At 41.2% G+C, this 17,046-nt stretch overlaps 1 protein-coding gene across 1 annotated transcript in view; it reads right to left on the bottom strand.

Annotated features, from left to right (window-relative positions):
- LOC124777328 (glutathione S-transferase D7-like) overlaps positions 1 to 16,511 on the bottom strand; it is a 95,195-nt gene extending 78,684 nt beyond the window's left edge. The window contains exon 1 of the mRNA XM_047252687.1: positions 16,399 to 16,511. The gene's annotated coding sequence lies outside the window, so the exon portion shown is untranslated. The remainder of the gene's footprint in view (positions 1 to 16,398) is intronic.
- Positions 16,512 to 17,046: the final 535 nt, after the last annotated feature.

Here is a 17,046-nt window from a genome sequence, read left to right as displayed (position 1 = left end):
AAACAAACGAAATTTAAATTCGAAAAAGTTACGAAAATCAATTGGCCCAAGTGATGTAATTCTCTGCACACGACTCAACTGATGTTTTACAGTTTCGTTCAAGAACCATTCTATGACAATTTAAAAAGAATATGAATCATTTTTGAAGTGGGTTGTAACTGACGTAGGTGACGAAGTCTGCACATGGTCATATATCAAACGAAAACCTAAGGCGTCGTTACACAGCACCGTGGCGACCTTAGAAACAGGACTTGTGTGCAACTAAGGCACACAGGTACGAAACAAAGCATCAAGAGTCCTTCGGAAGTCAACGCGAGTTTTCGTGGAGCCTTCACCAGCCAGCGGCGACTTGGCGGGTGTGGGCATCTGACGGAGCCGCAGCCAAGCAGTACGGTCACGCAGTTGTTCCACGAGAAGGCGCATCTGTTGGGCAGCAGCTGAACGCTGCAAACCCCGACAACCTTTTTTCTCCCTAAACTAATAGGCCCAGTACGTCAGCTGCGGGGCGTTCCTCCGGCTGGTATTAGAGGTGTTGCTGAGGGCTTCGCCTGTCTACGGCGGTGCCGGGCGTGGTTGCAGCTAGCGACGTTTCCGGTGTTCGACTCAGCGTCCTGCCGGTTGCGGAAGCGGGGTCGCAGCATCTCAGCGGCTGCATCGACGGCTGTTACATCTGCAGCCCATAGCAGCACACTGATCATCGAGAACTACAAATTACAATATTAGTGTCCGGTGAGTTTGTTTCAAGTTGGAAGTGGAGTGTTGTACATAGGAAGTGTGCTTTTACAGGATTGTTGATTACAAGTCTGCGTGTGTAAATAGTTAATATCTTACAATAATGTCGGGAAGTGAAATGTCAGACGAAGAGCAATCTATGTCCGATAGGAGCATGAGAGCCCTTTTTAGGGCGATCGCTAAATTAAAACAATCTAACGAGGAATCTACTGCTAGATTAAAAGAGGAACTAAAACAGGAATTAAAACAGTCTAACGAAGAATCTATGACTAGATTAAAACAGTCTAACGAAGAATCTACTGCTAGATTAAAAGAGGAACTTAAAGGGGAGCTAACAAAATCGACAGACAGGTTACAGGAACATCTTAATGAAACCAGTCGAGAATTAAGTGATAAAATAGAGTCTTCTAAAGTTGAAATGCAGGAAAAATTAGTAGGACTTAGTAATAAGATTGCTGATAATTGTAAAAGGTTAGAAGAATATATCCGGGAATCGCGCGAGGAAAAAGCTCGCATGCGAAACGATATCACTGACTTAACCGAGAGACTAGATAGTGTCAATATCTTAGTTGTAAATGAAATACAGAAAAATAACGATATGTTACGAGGTGAATCTTCTATGCAAACAGAAACTGTTCGCAGAGAATTATTGAAATCTATTAAAGAGGTCTCTACCAAACCTGTAGAGATTTCTTCAATAGATAATGTAGAATTAGAGACATTAACTCATCAAGTAGAAAAGGACCATACCGAAATCGAAAACATGAAATCTTTAATTACTGAAATATGCAGTAATCTTGAGACTGCCAAAGATAATAATATTGACGAAGGTACAGAGCGTTCACATCGTGAACACAGTGAAGAATCGATATTAGCTAGTCGCGTATCCAATACAGAAATGCGGATACAGGAAATTACTAAACGGTTACCGGAATTAGATAATAACGAGAACATTTCAGGTGGCAGAGGTAATAACATAATCAGAGACAACAGTCGCATCGAATTTGCTAGCTCGGACGACAACAATATGAATAAAGCAATCACGGCAAGCCAATCCGATGCAACTCCGTCTCTGCAATCTAAACAAAATCCGACTATTTCTCTCGCAGAATGTCTGGATGACATAACGACAAATTCAAATGTAGCAAGTCGATTTCCTGTATTTAAACCACGAGGCGAACTTCACCCTATAATCTTTATAAAAGCTTTTGAAACATCATTATCTCCTAAATGGAGTAATGAAAAACGCATTCAATTGGTAATAGGACATTTAGAAGCAGAAGCTGCGGAATGGGCAGTACTGCATAGAAATGAATTCAGGGATTGGGATGATTTTGTTAAGCAGTTTAAACAAAATTATTGGTCAAGAGGAAAACAACAACACTTAACTTTAGAGTTGTTAGCCCCTCCTCCATATTCTAAACGGTGGGGAGGTTATAGGAATTATTTTGAATGGAATTTAAACCGTGCTAAATTAATTGAAAGTCATCTAATGCGAGTCCTAATTAGTGGATTACCGTATTACATAAAGGAAAGAAAAATGTTATTCTACGAATTATACAAAACCTTAATAATGGGGACGAAACAGTTAACACCCGGGGTGTGTGGTTATATTTTAACGACTTGTTGTATTTGAAAGCACAGAGGGAACACCAGAGATGGAAAATCTGCATTCCGAAAACTGTTGTGGACGAGTTAATTACTTATATTCATGAAGGTTACGGGCATTTTGGAATTCATAAATGTATTAAACATCTAATGAAGTATTATTATTTCAAAAATATGTCACGTATTGTGAGAAGTATTATTAGGGCTTGTGAAGCCTGTCGAAAGGTTAAAGTTAATAACAAATCCAAGCGTTATAAATTATATGCTGTAATTCCTCGAGGTTTGTGGGATCTACTATCATTAGATTTTTTCGGCCCTCTGCCTCGGAGTTCAGGAGGATTAACATATGTGTTTGTTGTAATGGAATGTTGGTCCAAACATGTGAAACTGTATACTTTGAAACGAGCGAATACAGCAAGCGTTATACGCTGCCTCACCCGAAATTACTTTGTTAACTGGGGCATTCCTAAACGACTTATGTCTGACAACGGTAGTGCCTTTATTAGTCAAAGATTTCAAGATATGATAAGACAATATGGAATCAAACATATCTTAATTTCGAAATATCACCCTCAAAGTAATTTAGTAGAAAGAGTCATGAAAGAATTAGGACGATTATGTAGAACTTATTGTGCACATAAACATACTCGGTGGGCCAAACTAATGCCTGAATTCGAAAAGATATTAAATGAATTGCCTCACCTAACGACGGGATTATCACCTATAGAAATTTTAGGCAAACGAATTATAGGTGAGCCTTTACTAGCTGCTTTACCTTGGCCACCAGTAAATGAGATCCAACAATGTATCCCAGACGAAAAAGTTTGCGAACAGATTGTAAAAAATGCCGAACGGAGAATTAAAAGTTATAATCAACAGGCTATAGAACCCTCATTTCAGGTAGGAGATCTTGTGTTAGTACGATCTCATCCTAAAAGTCCTAAGATCGGTAAGGAATGTAGAAAATTCTTCTTTATCTTTGAAGGTCCATATGTTGTACATAAGATTGTACATCCCAAAGCATTACTTCTTATGGAACCTTCATCAGGTGTAATTAAAGGATTATATAGTGTTGATCAAATGAAACCCTTCATTCCTAAATAAGTTAATATTTAGTATATGTTACACACGGAAGAGCGTTCATAGTTTATTCATGTGAAGTTTTTCGTGATAGTTACGTGTTATTTTAAATAAATGACAGAAAGCTTAAACATGTGTTCTACAATAATCTACTGGTACTTCAAAAAGAGAAAGATAATCAAAAGGGGGATTTATATGGAGGAAACTTTGCTCTTAGGTCTAAAGGAATTTTGCGTATTTTAAATTTACTCGGATAGTAGGAACCAAAGGGGATGGTTAATAGTTTTAGGGACCATGGGCGTCCAGAGCTATATGGCTCACGAGAACATAGCAGAGTGCCTTTAATAGAGGTTTGTAATAGTGTTAATATAGAACACACCAAATGGGGCTCTCTCGCTTGTTTCTCCTAAATAAATGGCCATTACCCAACAAGGTGTCCGAAGGTAAAGAAAGCCGTGCCGAGATTCCAAAGAAAGTTTTGCTTGATTTCTTCTTGACCTCAGGCATAAATAAGGCATTAGGGAAGAGGATGACGTAAAGTAAATAGTACTATTAGTTATTGTGAGAAACTTATTAGTAATATACATTCTTGGAAAGAATAACTCTAGTAAATAAATGAAACTGAAACTAATCTATCACAATTTGAACGCTCTGTCCTAATGTACAACGTTAAAGAACGTACTAAATTAGTATTTATTAGCAACTATTAACTGAAGAGGAGCAATCTCCCTATATTCGGTTACGAATTACCATAAGAGCACAATTAAGAGTAAATGACAAATAGTCACAACGATATCGTATTAAAAGGATTAAATCTATCTAATAGCAAGGACTCTAGGTTACGTAAAATGTGAGGAAAATGTATTAACAGTTAAATATTGTATATTGAACAGTTTTAATTCCGGTTAAAACCTGACAAACTGAGCTTGTGGGTGGGGTATGTAGTGGGACGAAATTAAGCGTCACCCATCCACCAAAGTCAGCCCAGTTTGCAGGTGACTATAAGTTTAATTTAGTTTTGTTTATGTGTTTTCTTATTATTTGTAATAAATGTGAATTATCTAAAAGTTTGTATTTTTTTTATGTGTTTCATGTACGGAGAGGTCGGCGCAACGAACGGGGACAGCATCTTCGTTGCCGCGACCAGAGAGGAAATTGCTGGCCGCTATACGTCGCGGGTCGACAGCCAAGGAGCAACAGAAGATCCTGGAACCGAGTTGTTGCGTCGTGCTTCTAAAAATTAAAAATGAAGTTTTATACTCTTTTTGTACAACAATGACATCATATAGATCTTAATCTTATTGAAATGTTAGTCACTGTCTGTCAACGTTCAAGTTCACATCTGTATGTGTAGGAAGCTAATAAAATAGTGTATGCTACTAAAGTTGAAACACGTGTCTTGAAGATTTATTTATGAAGAGTTATGTGAACGGATTAATAATATATTTGACAAGATTATTGATTCAGACAGCGTTGGCCAACACTTTGAATCTAAAAAGTTTATTTAATGTGTGATTCTGATATCGATTAGATCAAGATAACGTGTGTCGATATAATTTTCTGAGGAGAAACAAACGAAATTTAAATTCGAAAAAGTTACGAAAATCAATTGGCCCAAGTGATGTAATTCTCTGCACACGACTCAACTGATGTTTTACAGTTTCGTTCAAGAACCATTCTATGACAATTTAAAAAGAATATGAATCATTTTTGAAGTGGGTTGTAACTGACGTAGGTGACGAAGTCTGCACATGGTCATATATCAAACGAAAACCTAAGGCGTCGTTACACCACAACATCTGCTAAGTCATGAGGGAATGACTTCCATGGTACTAGAGGGAGCTGTAGAGGGCAAAAACTGTAGAGGAAGACGGAGATTGGAATACGTCAAGCAAATAATTGAGGACGTAGGTTGCAACTGCTACTCTGAGATGAAGAGGTTAGCACAGGAAAGGAATTCGTGGCGGGCCGCATCAAACCAGTCAGCAGACTGAAGACCAAAAAAACAACATTATTCCGTCGCATATTAAGTTCTCAAATTTATACTGGCTTTTTGATCACCCGGTAGAATGCGCTGAATGGCTGATTGTGATACCTGCAATTCTCTTCGCAGACGTGTCGTCGATTTGTCCATTGACGATCTGCCTTCTTCACTGACGATCCCGACCGATTTGTTTGCTTCGCACCATATAAGCAGACAGTCTCGCGGAATGTACAAACTGTCGCGGTGGGAAGGTAATGTGGCTTTATTTATAATTAACTTCTGCCCCGGAATATTCTACGACGGAGAACCATCATTCAGCTACACCATAGTGAAACTCTACATAATGGATGATTTAAATGCAGATGACTGATTAGGTCCCTGGCAGTGAAACTGAAGTTGACACTATGTACAACACTCCAAAATAACGTCAATTATCTCCCACATGAAGATTTATTACAGAAAAAACACAGAAGTGAAATGAGAGATAAACAGAAATAGCGCCTGTTTAACGCAAAGAAGCATATATTGATGTAGGGTCCAAAAAGTTGGGGAATGGGTGGAATAATTTACACTACGCCACCCACTTAAAATGTGGATAACGAAATATGACTGAATCTGGTTTGGCTGACAATGATTGTGAATCATTAAGTTGCAAGCTAGCACGATATGCATAAATTGGAGAGCGACTGCTGCTCTTTGAAAGAGCACGCCGTGCACCCAGAGAATTCACCTCAAAGGCTCGTAGTGCGCCGGAGCTGCAAAAAGCTCACCACGCACCTGCGGGACCCAGCAATGCTGCAACCAGCGAGCCTCTACGTTCACTCGAACTACGGACCTCAGTCTCCTCTTTTCGTCCCAGGACCCGCGACGACGGCACCAGATCAAACCCTAATCCACAATCTAACGCGAATCGAGGCTCTCGCTGAATATCCGATCAGATTCGCTTCACGGCCAAAGCCCAAATATCTTCCTCAGTCTGTTCTCTACTGTTTCACAAAACACTCAAGGTGCAGTACTTTCGAAAAACATACTAGCAATCGAAATGCGTTTCTTTACGCGAGTTGCATATTCCTCTTCTTTCAGTACAGCCTCCCTCCCGAAGAAGGGCAACTTCATTCATCCAATCCTATCGCTTTCCGCGACAGAGCGCAGATGCCCTCCGGTAGGTGTTCTGACGTTATATGTGACTTCAAAAAAACGCAGCGGCTATCCTGGCGACAGTGTCTCGAGGGTTCTGCTACGTCCGTCCATTTCAGCTACCGAAGGGAAATGTTGTTACCATCCTTACAGATATGGATCTCGCAGGACGATCCACGTAAAACATGGTCTTGGATTCGTACAGAATCTGAAGAATGCACTCTCCCCGAAAGGGACCAATTATGAGGGCACTGGCCCGTTGCGACTTGGCTGAGGAAGTTGTAAAAGGTTGTGCCCTAGGCAAGCCTCTAGGGCACTACTATAGCCCTCCAAGAGCACCTCTCTGTACGTGGCTGGGTACCCCCTACTGCTCAGACCACGTCCGCCAACTTGCCATCTTTTGACCAAGTTTCAAAGGCCCAGCCGATATACTGTACGAGGTGCGACAGTAAAGTAATGAGACTGATGTGAAAAAAATGATGCTTGCCGCATTAGTCAAGTTTAGTGTTGTCTCCTTCAAAGTAGTTCCCTTCTGAATGCACACACTTTTTCCAGCGCTTCTGCCATTGATGGTAACATTTCTGGAACTCATCTTCTGTAATATCCTCCAAGACCCTCGTCAGAGCGTTTTGGACATCTTATGTTGTTTGAAAATGGTGCCCCTTGACCTCCGTTTTAACTCTTGGAAATAGAAAAAAGTCGTATGGAGCGATATCTGGTGAATAAGGTGGCTGTGGTAGTACTGAAATTTGTTTTGAGGTTAAAAATTGCTGTACTGACAGACTGTGGAGTGAGAGTTTTAGGGACCATTTTTGCACAAATCTTTCTCATACCAAGGTCTTCAATTATTATTAGACGAACCGTTTCTCGATTGATGTTCAGTTCTTCTGCAATCATTTTCATGGATAATCTTCGATCAGATCGTACGAGTTCACGCACCTTGGCCAAGTTGACATCCGTCCGTGAGGTTGATGGTCGTCCACTGCGGTCTTCATCTTCAACATTCGTTCTGCCTTCACTAAACATTTTATGCCACAAAAAACTTGAGAGCTTGACATAACCTCCTCTCCAAAAGCCTTCTGAAGCTTACCGTAAGTTGTCGTAGCGTTTCCATCCAATTTAACGCAAAAAGAAATGGCATAACGTTGCGCAATATTATGCGGTTCCATTTTCGTGACGAGAGACACAAACACATGTTAACGTGTTACAGCACAACTCATGACTGAGCAGTTGCATCGATGTGCCGCTTGGACTAGAAGCAGCTTATAAACCAAAGATATTGTGCTTACGCAAGCCTGCAGGGTTGCTACATCTTGCAAAGAAAATCGTCTCATTACTTTATTGTCGCACCTTGTACCTGCGTCCGCTCCAATACCTTGTTACCTGAGCTGAAACCATTAAAGCGACCTCTTGGGTTTCTAAGGCTAGTAATCCCATCACCCAGTTGTAGCTGAAACAGTCCTGCAGAACATTCTACTAAACACAAACAACCTCGTCACCTCAAAATTACTCCGTCCAATGAACTCTGTAAACTACCAATGCCGTCTTTAACAAGTTTTATATCAGTCACAGCGCCTTCATAATCAGATACAAGTGCTCTAATTGCACACGTCCACATTATCTGAATAATTAAAGTAAAAGAAAGACGAATCCAAAGGACGTGCCGTCTTTCAAATGTTCTGTAGCGTGGTTGTCATAGCTTTTACCTCATATCTGATGCGAAATTGTGCTTAAACGTTACAACTGACTCGTATTTATCGAATAACAACACAAAACGCACGCATCGCTTCATTGTATGCCATGTTCTGGACGTATGCAACGATGCTGCGGTACTTATTTGGAGATATGCTCTGCACACTGATGTGTGTCATTTAACTACATCTTGTAGTTTTGCCGCAGTTTTCTTGAAACACCAGGGATACTTACGAATTAACCTTCTACAGTAGTTCTGCTGAGTTTAATGACGAATTTGATCTCAAAGAACGCTATGGGAGTTTAGGAACTACAGTGTGGTAACCAAAATCTATGAACATAGAAACCAACAAGACTCTGGAAACGAAAGAAAGTCTTGCTATTAAAAATAGCTTCAGCATTTAAAATTGAGAACTGTCGTATGATAAAACTTGCACAACACACTTGTGCAATGTAAGAGACTAACAATTTAAAGAGGTTTCAACCAGGAGATTCAATTCTAATTTGATACAATTTAGAGTCGCAGTCAAGTTAAGAAACAACACAAAAAACGGAAGAGTGTGGCTGTTCAAGAATTAAGATCAAGCATTCTTACTGAAGCTGCATGATGAAATAGCCAAAGAACGATTTCGTCAGAAAAAGCTGTTTATGGGTTGTTTAACTCAGTGCTTTACTAGGCATGGTCCTGTTGAAGATGATATGCCCTTACCTTTCTCCGATCTCTGAACTGACATACCCAACAGTTACAGATGGCAGGACAACTCTTTAACGTAGACTCCAAACCACTGTGCAGCTAGGGATTTTCTGCATGAATAGATTCATTGCAGACGTGAAAGCGAGTTTAGGTGACGGAAAAAATTCCGACACAGTCAATTTTTAACCTCAACCCTTGGCATTTACAATCTGACACTTTCCTTCATTACCACCGAGCCACACATCAGTAGTTAATTGCAATAAAATTCTGGAAGGCTGCTTCATTCCGAAAGCGTAATTTCTGAAGAGAGTTGACCTCGGTAGCGTAGACAGGGTTTTGACATGACCCCACACAAAGAAATCCGTGGTAGACCATGGCACAGATCCTGACTCTACCTATCCAATGTTGGCCACACGTCCGAGTTAGAAGCCGGCGCACTCGTAAATGAAGATGTGCTGGAGCCCCATCATGCATGTTCAGGCGTTCGTTCAGTGGGATATCATCATGGAAATCGAAGTACAGTCCGCAGAAACCGCATGTGCTGATGTCCGGTGCTGTGGTAGGAAGTGTGGCCCAATTATGCAGTCTCCGAGCAGTCCTGCACAGACGCTCAATGAACAACACTGCTGATGTCGTGATAGGTGTGTTGCATTAGGACTGACATTGGCCCAAACGTGACAGTTACGGTACTTAAAAATACTGTCATGAGTAAATACAGCCTCATCCGTGAACATAATGCTGCTTATAAAAGGGGATTCAGGGTACGTTGTTGTTGCACTCACTGGCAAGAATTCTCTCTAGAAGGGAAGTCTGCATTTTTTAGGGCTTCCAGTCACTGGAGAAGATATAAATAAAGTACTTTCCGATGTAAAATCCACTACATACTGGTATGACTCCGACGCGTTCTTGGGAAGCAATCGTCATCGTTGAAGTACTCGAACGTTCGATTACAATGCGTAACACTCTTTCCTCATCATTGGCTTTTATGGATCTGCATCGACATTTTCGTGTGCGATACTCCTGATTTCTCTAAAGCGCTGATGTAACCGGCAAATGTACGCCTGTCGGGCTGTCTGCGGAGATGATAAGCCTCTTCATACAATCGTGCGGCCTCGAGGGCACTACCGTTCGCTATGCCACACGTGAAGTGGAAGTCAGCGTACTCTTCACTGGTGTAGCCTCTGTCCATGGTGCCTTCACATTCGTAACTGAATGTGAGGCTGGTACGGCACAGTCGACGGAGGGGAAAAGGGAAGTAGTTGCGCATGCGTAAACAAACAGTCGATCCCAAACCTTGGGATACCGCGGTATCCAGGTGCGTTTACAGTTGGTTCCCAACTCAATATCTCGCCAACGGATGATTTGTGGACCCATGTTTATTGGAGCTTTCTAGCTACTTTTGACCCGTACCGCCCAGGTGTGATTTATTGACAATCACTTCTGAAACAACCTGCATACAGGGCGGTCAGGTACAGCCTGAAAAGCTTATAAGGGCGTTGAAAAGCAGGTTGTGCTGAGAAATGCTTGTTAAGAAAACAATTCGACACATTGCGCCTTTTTCGAGTTAATTAGCCAATTAGCCAATCAGGCCATTATGCGCTCAGATTCTAGAGGCCCGCCAGAGACTGTGCCGCCAAATATGCCTTTGTTCCGTTTGCTAAAAACCGATCAAAAGAGCGATACAAAATTTTTACATGGGACGGTAGTAAGAATCCAACCCGAGTTAAAGGTTGAGCACTCTCGTGTCCTGTCATCTACGCTATGAAAACAAGTAACACTAACTGTATTTGCCGGGCCCATTGTATTTGATCGCGCAATGGCCTAATTGGACAAATTCAACGCTAATTAATCCTAAAACAGCGCAACGTATCGAATTTTTTTCTTAACAATTATTTCTCAGTACAATTTACCCTGCAACAATCTTGCATGTTTTTCGGAATGTTTCTGTCCAACCTGTATGTTTTACTGCTAGAACGTGCCAGATTACGGCGTGCTATCTGAAAACAGACTTCTTTATTTCGTTGAGTGTGTAGTGAAATACAGAACAGAAGCTAGATTAATCTGTAGCAAATACCGGTGTGTGAAACTAGCATAACATTGAAATCTGCTGAAGGAACATCGTTCAAAATGCATGAGGGGCCGTCAAATGAAAACAAGACAGATGGAAAAAGGTTAGTAAACTTCATTATTTCAAAATTAATCGCAGTAACTGTTAATAGATTTAGCCCACTGTGAGACAAGACGGACAATACCTGGCGGAAAAATATTTGAGGTTGCCTAGGGAACCATGATTGTATCCAGTCGTGCACCTCTTCGTCCGACGCAAATCTACGGCCACCAATCTTTCTTCAGTGCAACAGAAATATGGAAATGACATGAAGGGAGATCGGGACTGTACTCGTGTGCAGGATGGGTAAGGACTCCCCAGAAAAACTTCTGCTGCGTACTCGAAACATTCTGCCAACCAAATGGACGCCCACACGTTGCCAAGGCTGTTTCCAGCACGCTGCAGAAGTTTCGCTGGGAAGCGCTTACCCATCCTACATACGAGTACATTTCCGATCTCCCTTCATGCGGTTTCTATATCTATCCTGAGGAAAGACATTAGTGGGCGTCGCTTTGTTTCAGACGAAGAGGTGCACGCCTGGGTACAATCATGGTTCCGTAGGCAACCTCAACTATTTTTGCATGGAAGCATTGTGCATCTTCTCTCATAGTGGGGTAAATGCATTAACAGCTGTAGCAACTACTTTTGAAATAGTAAACCACTTACTTTTTTCCATCTCTGTCGTTTTCATTTGACTGTCCCTTAAATTAAGATACAAATGTAAAATGGTCAGAAAAATCAATACCAGACGAAAGTGATCGTGAAATATGAGTGAATTCAACTGATCCTGATACATGAAGAGAGTCAGATGAATAAACAAAGCAGCTGGGCACGAAGACGCTGTAGTAGAAATATGGATAACGCCCGAATATGTATGGTTCCTAGCATTGGTATGAATGACATTAACCATTTTTACAGTTCTGCTCTTTGTTTTCCATGTAACACACTGCGCTGTGTCACGTTAACCGACATTTGCCTCAATATGTAGTGGCTTAACAGGAATTACATAGAAGAACGTTGTTTTCTATGTAATAATTAAGATTCTATGTTTTTGCTGTAATGGTAGGCTCTTCTGGAGTAAAGCTCTGAATGGGAAGAGAGGCTGGAGCAAAGGAAAAACTGATGTAGAAGGAGGCTGATAAATTTGAAATATAATACTAACTATGCGTGTAGGAAATACAGTGGATAGATGAAGCACCGAAGCTGGAGATACTAGAAAGAACAGGCGTGTACGAAGGCCAAGTCACCCCCCCCCCCCCCCCCCACCGAAATGAGGGACTGGTTAATGAGACATATGTAGAAATTCTGCAGCAACCTTGGCATACAAGAACTAGAATCAGAAACTTGTAGCAACACACAATTTTTAGCACCTGAACAAATTATCGAAACTGTTGAGTGTTGTGGATGTATAGACTCAAAAAGAAATGGGGAATTACTTCAAACCAAATTAAAAAGTAATAATTAAAAAGGGAAGTAGGAGAGACAGGGTAAGTGACCTCCATAAACGCCTTAACATCTCTAGCGTCGCGCAGGTGATCAACACTGTGATTACAGTACGGGGCCAACCTGCTTAGAACAGCACATCCGCGATTTTGAGAATGCTTGGTGACAAGTTTTCGAGTAGGATTTCCTTAGGGCTCTCCCTGTCTCGATTATCTTCGAATATCTTTTAATATTTTTTTAATCTCACAGACTGAGAATTTGGGAGACGTATAGCCGAGTCAGTACAAAAGCAAACATCCGCACTAGGGTGATTATGAGCGCAGAGCATGGAAGACTAACACCACAATTGTTGGAAAAATGGGTTAGAAAACGTATTTCAATAATTTTTATTTCACAGCTGTCTTCATCGTAATTTGGTGGATTTGTGACAGTTAACTGGTTTCGACTTCAACGAGTCGTCATCAGGACCAGTATTTTGTGACGGTAGTACCACCTGTTGTCATTTGGTTCCCATCATGGCCACTTAAGAAAATCAACTTGCTTGATTTTGACTGTAATGAGTCATCATTAGTACTAATATCTTGCTACGAAAGTAACGCGAGTTGTCTTCTGGCGACCGTCGTGGTCGCTTTAAAAAATCAGCTTGGTTGATTTAGTCTCCAACGAGTCGATGAGTTATCATTAGAACCAGTATACTGATACAAAAGTAACACAAGTCATCTGGCGCCTATCCTGGTCAGCTAAAATGAGTTTGGTTGATTTCAAGTCGTTACAATGGAAACTGTTTGTGTCATAAATCCACCACATTGCGACCAAGGGAATCCACGCAAATTATAAAAATAGGTGTAATTGTTACACATCTTCCAAACCATATGATCGATTTCAACGAAACTTGGTAAACGTCATAACATTTACTGTCACGAAAGACTCCCTGTGGGGTTACGAACAACTAACCTATCAAAGAGTTGAGGATGGAAAAGCGGTGTAGTGTACGACATGAGAATACCTATATCGTAGTCATCCAGCATTTTAGAATGAGAGCACTTAGACTTGCAACAAACTTCACAAATAATTTCAAACTTCTGCGAAACTTTTCTCGCTGACGACTCCCACAAAATAATGAAAGCAAGAAAACTCATCGTTTACTACATTTTCGATGTTCGTGTAATAAAACTGCCACATGAAGCAATACATTTTATTTTATTACTTCTTTACTAATAACAGTATTTGTGACACATTTTGCAGACAGTAGTCACATATACCACTAATGTACCAGAAGAATTACATCAGTGTAGGACACTTAGCTCAGGAGATATGGAGTCATAAACACTGGACGCGGGAAAAACTTTATTGCTTCATTGCATTGATACTAGCTCTATTCGCAACAAATTAGGCAGGCACTATCCACGTATTCTGCTGAATATACCTACATAAATATACCACTGTACGACGCGTACTTCAGAGATACGACCTAAGATACTGAGATACGTGAAAAACTGCTGCACCATACTAGACGTTTTAATTTTTTACTTCTTTCCTACTAACTTCATTACATTCCGCAGACAATATTTACATGTACTGGATGTACTTGCAAAATTATGTCATTTTACTGCCTATAGTTCAGGAGATATGGCATCAAACATCGAGCTCAGTCAAAATGAAACTGCAGGGCGAAATTCGCTAGATATACAAGTGAAATATGTACAAGCACAAGTGAAATATGCCGAAATATTTTTACAAGAAACGTGTTCGCAGTTGAAAATACGAACAACCTTCAACTGTGTAATGGAATGACGACAAAGGAAATTTTTGCCGGGCAAGGATCCGAACACGTATTTCCCGAGTGCTCGCATTACCGTTAGGCTATCCGAGCACGCTTCACGGCCAAACCCAAACTTATACATGCCGTCAACCATGTGTCTACAGCTTGCACTAGTACATCCATTATGTATATTCCTGTATAGGAGAGACGTTTTAATTGAAAGTCACTTGCCCGGTGTCGGTGGATAAATACGGTATTGCAGTGTCTGTGTTGCTCAGAAGTACGACGAAATGTTCCTTCCGACATGCATGTGTATCCGAAGTAATATTGCATTGTACTTCTTAACACCACGTCGCTGCAGTATGGTTGAAATATATTTGGCATGGGAGTATGTGAGCAAAACCATGGGTAAGAAGCTCATCCCAAACCCCTGGAACGGTTTCAGTCAAATTTGGTGCTCATATTAATTACTATATGGAAAGAAGTACTATAGGGGTAAGGAACACGAGTCTCCATTGGGGTGAGCGTGACAACGTGGAGAGAGAAAGGAGGACGAAGAGACAGCGTGGGAAAAGGGAGAGAGAGGTACAGATAGGAGGAAGATGAGGAAAAAGACAGAGACAGAGGAGAAAATGGACAGAGAGAGGGGAGAGGAAGAGATGGACATAGAAAGGAAAGAGGAAGAGATAGAAACAGAGGGAGGAGATAGGGAGAAAGATAGAGGAGGAGGAGATGAACAGACGGAGTGTGAGGAGGAAATAGAGGAGGAGATGGCCAGAGACAGCAGGAGGAGATAGGGAGAAAGATAGGAAAGGGGGAGATGAACAGACGGAGTATGAGGAGGAAATGGACTGAAAAGGGGAAGAGGAGGAGATGGACAGGGTGAGAGAAGAGGAGGAGATTAGATTATATTCAGTTTTCGTTCCATAGACCCAAAAAATGAAATGATTCTCGTGAGTGTGGAACATATAAGAAAGTATAACACAAAATAGGACTTTTAAATATAATACTCACATTCTTGATTATTTATCAGGACATTGTCAAAGTATGTGAATATATTACAGTAAACTGGAACCGCTAATATCTACCGCATTAATACACTGTCAGAATAAACACAGATATTTGCTTTTAATAAATTTATCATACCCAAAATATCTATTTTTGGTTGTTGTGATCGAGCGCTGTCAAGACTGAAATCTAACAGACATTTTTACTCAAGTTGGTCTAACACCCCTTTTAAGATATTCATCAATAGAGTAGAAGAAGTTGCCTACGAAAAAGTCTTTATCTGAAACCAAATTTTTTAACGGGTTCTGGCAATTTATTGAAAACCGGTTTTCCAGAATACTGACCCCTTTTTTGGACCAAGGTAAGTTATTTTTGGTCTTTATGCAGATTGTCCTTATTACTAGTATTGCAACAAATTTCATTAAGGAATAAATATACTGAGAAGCAGTGGTTGGAATACCCAGTTACTTGAACAGGTTTCTGCATGATGTTCTTGAATTTATACAACAAATGAGTCTTACTACACGCTTTTGCTCTCTAAAACGTTTGCTGCATTTGACGAATTACCCCAAAGTATGACACCATATGACGTTGTAGAATGAAAATAAGCAAACTATGCAAGATTTTTTATGTCTACGTCTCCTACATCTGAATTCATTCGCATTGCAAATATAGCCTTGTTTAGGCGCTGCAGCAATTCTGTGGTATGCTCTTCCCAGGTGAATTTATTATCAAGTTGTAATCCCAGAAATTTAACACTGTCGACCTCCTCCATCTGCGTGTTTTCATGTTATACACAAGGGCTGAAAGGAAATCTCTTACAGGTTCTGAACTGCATATAGGTAGTCTTTTCAAAGTTTAATGACAGTGAATTGTGAATTAGCATTAATGGAAATAAAAGAGGAGAAGATGAACAGAGACAGGGGGAGGAGGAGGTGGACACGGTGATGGAGATGAACAGACAGTGGGAGAGGGTGGGTGTATGGGGGGGGGGGAGTAGATGAACTAATAGACGATCGGAATTAATAAATACCCGGCCAACATCAAGTACTCAGCTAGTTGTGAATAAAAAAGTATTTTTCAAAATACAGCGCTTGCTCCAGTTTGGGAAAGTCAAAACTGAACTAGCAGTGGAGGAGGCCGAGTGGTACCTGTAGTCGGGAAGCGCCTCCACCTTGTCCACACACAGCCCCAGCGTGACCTACGGCTGAGGCGACCGATGCTGGACTGTCGGCTACGGCTTCCCGCGCCCCGGGCGGTGGGCCGTACCTTCTGCGTTGTCAGGGCTACGTTACCCCACAACAATGGCACTACTCCGCCTTAGGTCAAAGGGCTCGGTCGTGTCCCGCTGACGGCTCTTTTGTTCTGTACGACCTCACGCGACCCCAGCTGGCGTTCCGACTTTTTCACCCGCACAACCGACTGCTGCACAGTTAAAATTTGATGACGCAGCACACGTAGCCGCCGGCGCTGCGGGCCTGCTTCCGCTGCTAAACTGTACTCGGCTGTATTTCTCAGTTTCTCGGTTTCTTCTGTAATGATAGGTGTCCCTCGGGCGCCTGATTACTGACTTCAATGCCATCAGCGAGTCTATGTAAATGAACGTGACGTAGCGGTTTGTAATACGATTGTGGAACCCTTTTGTGCTTCAGATGTAACTCAGGGAATACTCTCTTGTATTTAAACGATTGTACGGTTTTGCTGTGTATCGAAAAATTTATAGAACTATTGATTTTATAGCGCAAATTTTTTTAACATAATTCGAGAAGTCACAGTAAGAGCTGTACCGAAAAAGAAAT

The sequence above is a fragment of the Schistocerca piceifrons genome, chromosome 2, assembly GCF_021461385.2.
Source record: "Schistocerca piceifrons isolate TAMUIC-IGC-003096 chromosome 2, iqSchPice1.1, whole genome shotgun sequence".
Lineage (NCBI taxonomy): Eukaryota > Metazoa > Arthropoda > Insecta > Orthoptera > Acrididae > Schistocerca > Schistocerca piceifrons.
Note: the sequence above shows the minus strand (reverse complement) of the source record. Positions and strands in the feature narration are given on the sequence as shown.